At 38.3% G+C, this 5,421-nt stretch overlaps 1 pseudogene across 1 annotated transcript; it reads left to right on the forward strand.

Annotated features, from left to right (window-relative positions):
* The first annotated feature begins 280 nt into the window (after positions 1-280).
* On the forward strand, positions 281-675 carry LOC308429912 (cytochrome b5-like; annotated as a pseudogene). The gene has a single exon. The product of its transcript is annotated as a cytochrome b5-like (transcript).
* Positions 676-5,421: the final 4,746 nt, after the last annotated feature.

Here is a 5,421-nt window from a genome sequence, read left to right on the forward strand (position 1 = left end):
GAAAAGGAGAAGAAGAAGAAGAAGATGAAGAAGATGAAGAAGAAGAAGAAGAAGAGAAGAAGAAGAAGAAGAAGAAGAAGAAGAAGAAGAAGAAGAAGAAGAAGAAGAAGAAGAAGAAGAAGAAGAAGAAGAAGAAGAAGAAGAAGAAGAAGAAGAAGAAGAAGAAGGAGCAGCAGCAGCTGGAAAAAATGTATGGCAGCAGCATATGCCTTTAAACCCAATACACTATGGTACATGGCTGTATTTGTATAGCAGGGCCCAGAAGTCTCACTGATCAGAGATGGCCAGGAAGTCAGACAAGGATGTGAAGTACCACACCCTGGAAGAGATGCAGAAGCATAAAGACAGCAAGAGCACCTGGGTGATCCTGCATCATAAGGTATACAATCTAACCAAGTTTCTTGAAGAGCATTCTGGTGGGGAAGAAGTCCTAAGAGAGCAAGCTGGGGGTGATGCTACTGAGAACTCTGAGGACGTTGGACACTTTACAGATGAATGAGAACTGTCCAAAACATACATGAACTCCATCCACATGACAGATCAAAGATAGACAATCCTTTGAAAACTCTTATCACTACTGTGGAGTATAATTCCATTTGGTGGACCAACTGGGTGATCCCAGCCATCTCAGCCCTGGCTGTAGCCCTGATGTATCACTTCTCCATGGCAGATTAACTCTCTCCAATGCCAAGGAAGAAAAAGACTGCCCCAGAGAGTGGAGAAAAGAAGCCAGTGTTAATCACTTCTACTGGCAGAAATCTTCCCCCTGAGAAAGTAATTGTAATATATCTGTTTCCCTTTCCTCCTATACTAGTAGACCAAACAAGGGACTTTTTGTACTCTTAAACTCGTCAAATGTGCCTTTTTATTCAACTTCATTTTGCTATTTCTTCACTATGTTATTTACTTATTGTAAACACAATCTTTTAAAAAATACATCTGGCTTGTAAAAAAAAAAGTAAAAAAAAAAAAAAAAAAAAAACAATACTAAGTAGGCAGAGATAAATAAATCTTCGAGTCTCTGCGTTTGAGGCCAGCCTGGTCCACATAGAGATTCGGAGATTCGGGCCAGTCAGGGACACATAGTGTGATCTTACTCGTCCTCTCTTCCTTGCCACACCTGAAGAAAAAGAAACAGATTAACTCCAGGGACTACTTACTAAGCTTCAGGCCAGTGAAAGACCCTGGGTCAAAATAATGGTGGACAGCCCTTGAGGAATGACATTCAATGTTGTCCTCTGGCTTCCACACACATGTGTACTCACGTGTACCTACACATGGGGGTGGGGGGAGCAAATGTGTGTACACACACACACACAAACACAAAGTTTACAATTTGGGGAATCCATAAATTATGACCCCTCTCTGGGACAAAGTATCATGACAGAAATCTCTATAGCTTTGTCAAGTGTAAAAATCTGTGGAAATATAGCGTTCTGCATCTCTGAGAGTAATAAGCAAGAGTTGGTTATTGTCTTCTAGGCAGACTATGTTAAAATTAGTGTAAAGAGTAGACAGGTATATTTCACAGGAGTTAGTTCTACATGAAAATCATCCATGAGGAACATAGACTTGCATGCTCCTCATACATAGAAAGCAAATATGTGTATAGATATCTCTGTGTCCAACATGCACACAAGATCTTTTGAGATAGTAAAGGAAGAAACTTGAGAGGCAAAGAAGCTGGCACACTGAGTGAGAGCAATTTCTGTGAAAGCAAGGGGAGCTGAGTTCAAATCCCAGCAACTATTTCAAAGAAAAGGCCAGCATAGCTGTGTATTTGTAGCTCCAGTGTCAGTAGACAGAAACAGATAGATCACATGAATTTCTGGGACAGCTAGCCTACCCAAATCACATGTTTCAAGTCCAGTGAGAAAACCTGTCCCCAAATATGAGATAGACTGCAACAGAACCAATAATCTCCTCTGGCTTCTACTTGTATATTCCTGTACACAAACACACCTACACACACACACACACACACACACACACACACACTAAATTGTTTACACACATAGGAATCCCATATGAACCCTAAACCTGAAGCCATGATATATACACAAGAAACTTGTAGGATTTTTTTAATGCCCATATACAATATTTTGGGACAAAGAAAGTCCAAAAAAATAACATTAAATTCTATGTGTGTTGGCCATCTACAGCTGGGCATAAAGCATCCCCTTAAGAGTGGTTTGTTTCTTTCTACTAAAGCTCAAAGCACATATTGTACCACACACAATAATTGTGGGAGACTTCAACACCCCACTCTCATCAATGGACAGATCATGGAGGCAGAAACTGAACAAGGACACAGTGAAACTAGCAGAGGTTATAAAACAATTGAAATTAATAGACATCTACAGAACATTTCATCCTAAAACAAAAGAATATACCTTCTTCTCAGCACCTCATGGTATCTGCTCTAAAACTGATCATTTATTCAGTCACAAAACAGGCCTCAACAGATCAAGAAGATCAAAATACTCATGCATCCTATCAGATCATCATGGACTAAGGCTTTAATAACAACAAAAACAATAAAATGCCCACATACACATGGAAGCTGAACAATGCTCTACTCAATGATAACACAGTCAAGGAGAAATAAAGAAAGAAATTAAGGACTTTTTAGAATTTAATGAAAATAAAACATAACATACCCAAACCTACAGGATGCAATGAAAGCAGTACCAAGAGGAAAACTCATAGCTCTGAGTGCCTCCAAAAAGAAACTGGAGAGAGCATACACTAGTGTCTTGACAGTACAGCTGAAAGCTCTAGAACAAAAGAAGCAGATACACCCAAGAGGAGTAGACAGCAGAAAATAAGGAAATAATCAAACTCAGAGAAGAAATCAACCAAGTAGAAACAAAAAGAATTATACAGAGAATCAACAAAACCAGGAGCTGGTTCTTTCAAAAAATCAACAAGATTGATAAACCCTTAGCCAGACTAACTAGAAGGCAGAGTTTCCAAATTAAAAAAATCAGAAATGAAAGGAGAGATATAACAACAGAAACTAGGAAAATTCAAGAAATCATCAGATCCTACTACAAAAGCCTATACTCAAAAAACAGGAAAATCTAGAGGAAATTGACATATTTCTACATGGATACCAAGTACCAAAGTTAAATCAGGATCAGTTAAACCATCCTAAACAGTCCCATAACACCTAAAGAAATAAAATCAGTCATCAAAATCCTCCCAACCAAAAAAATCCCAGGACAACATGGGTTCACTGCAGAATTCTATCAGACTTTCATAGAAGACCTAATACCAATACTTTCCAAACTATTCCACAAAATAGAAACAGAAGAAACACTACCCAATTCTTCATCAAAGCCACAATTATGCTCATACCTAAACCAGACAAATACCCTACAAAGAAAGAGAACTTCAGACCAATTTCCCTCATGAACATCGATGCAAAAATACTCAGTAAAATTCTTGCAAACCGAATTCAAGAACACATCAAAACAATTATCCACCATGATCAAGTAGGCTTCATCCCTGGTATGCAGGAAAGGTTCAATATATGGAAATCCATCAATGTAATCTACCATATAAACAAACTCAAAGAAAAAAAAAAACATACTCATCTCACTAGATGATGAGAAATCATTTGACAAAATTCAACACCCCTTCATGTTAAAAGTCTTGGAACGATCAGGAATCCAAGGCCCATACCTAAACATAGTAAAAGCAATATACAGCAAAACCACTAGCTAGCATCAAAGTAAATGGTGAGAAACTTATAGCAATCCCACAAAAATTAGGGATGAAAAAAGGCTGCCCACTCTCCCACTACCTATTCAATATAATACTAAAAGTTCTGGCCTGAGCAATTGGACAACAAAAAGAAACCATGGGGATACAAATTGGAAAGGAAGAAGTCAAAATATCACTATTTTCCCCTTCATGAAGACAAGTGGAGGGGTAGGGGGGATTGGAGCAGGGTCTGGGAAGGGGATAACATTTCAAATGTAAATACAGAGAGTATCTAATAAAAATGGGGGGGCGGGGAGCAAGTGAAGGTCGCAGCTGATGTTCTGCTACAGAGCTGACCTAAACATTTAGGGTTGTGTCTGGAAGACAGATGGGAGGGTGACATTCCACTACTTGATTCTTCTTGAATTCATCTTTGTGACTACTCCTGTATCTGCCAAGTTCTCTTACAGAGAACCTCCACAGAGAACATTTGTTGGTCATTTCTAATATTAGGTTGGCAGAAGCTATTCCGGAAGAGCTGATGTGGGGAAGTGAAAAATAAAAAAGTGGTTTGTATCTTAGAGACCTCCTTGAAATAGTTCATTTTTTATTTGCAAGTGGTGATCAACTGAAGATACATTATGAGTTAGGGATGGGGATGTGTGTATACTTCTTTCAGCTTTAGGATTCCATGTGGTACAGACCACTACAGGCCCTATAGATGCCGTCCGTCACAGTCTCTGTGAGTTTATTTGTGGATTTTCGTTTTATGTTTCTTTAGCAAATCAACACCATTTTGGTTTTCCTAGACCTATCAATCCATCACTCTTTATGCCACTTCCCCTTCCTAGGGAGACACATCCCTCTTCCTAATCACTTAGTGATAACATAGGTTGTAGCTTGATTAAGAATAACCTAAGAGCTAATATTCATATCTAACTGAATTCATACCATATTTGTCTTTCTTGGTCTGGATTACCTCACTCAGGATGAATTTTTCTAGCTCCTGGAAATTTCGTGATGTCTTTTTTTAATAACTGAGCAATATTCCATTATGCATATCTACATTTTGTTTACCTATTTGTCTTTTGAGGAGCATCTAGGTTGTTTTACACTTCTAGCCTATGAATAAAGCAGCAATGAAATGGTTGAACAAGTATCTCTGAGACAGGATTAAGCATACTTTGGTTTATGCTCAACAGTAGAGTATCTGGATCTTGAGGTATATGGATTTACAGCTTCCTAAGAAACCACCACATCACACTGATTTTCTATTGTGGCTGTACAAGTCTGTATTCCCACCAGCAATAAATGAGTGCTGCCTTATTGAACATCCTCACCAGCATGAGCAGGCATTTGTTTCATTGATCTTGGCCATTATAATAATGTAAATTGACATCTCAAAGTAGTTTTGGTTTGCAGTTGCCTGACCACCAAGCACGTTGCACTCTACAGTACAATTTGGGAATAAGGGTTACAAAAACTTCAGCAGTTTTTGTGATTCAGGAGTAATCAATATTCTATTTGTGTGTGTGTGTGTGTGTGTGTGTGTGTGTGTGTGTGTATAATTGTATTGGAATTTGGATGGCAAGTACATCAAATCTATAGACTATATTTGGTAGGGTGTGCATTATTAATATATTGTTTCTATTAATCCATGTGCATGAGGGATCTTTCTATCTTTTGATATCCTCAATTTCTTTATTTGATGTC

Source organism: Micromys minutus (genome assembly GCF_963924665.1).
Source record: "Micromys minutus genome assembly, chromosome: 14".
Lineage (NCBI taxonomy): Eukaryota > Metazoa > Chordata > Mammalia > Rodentia > Muridae > Micromys > Micromys minutus.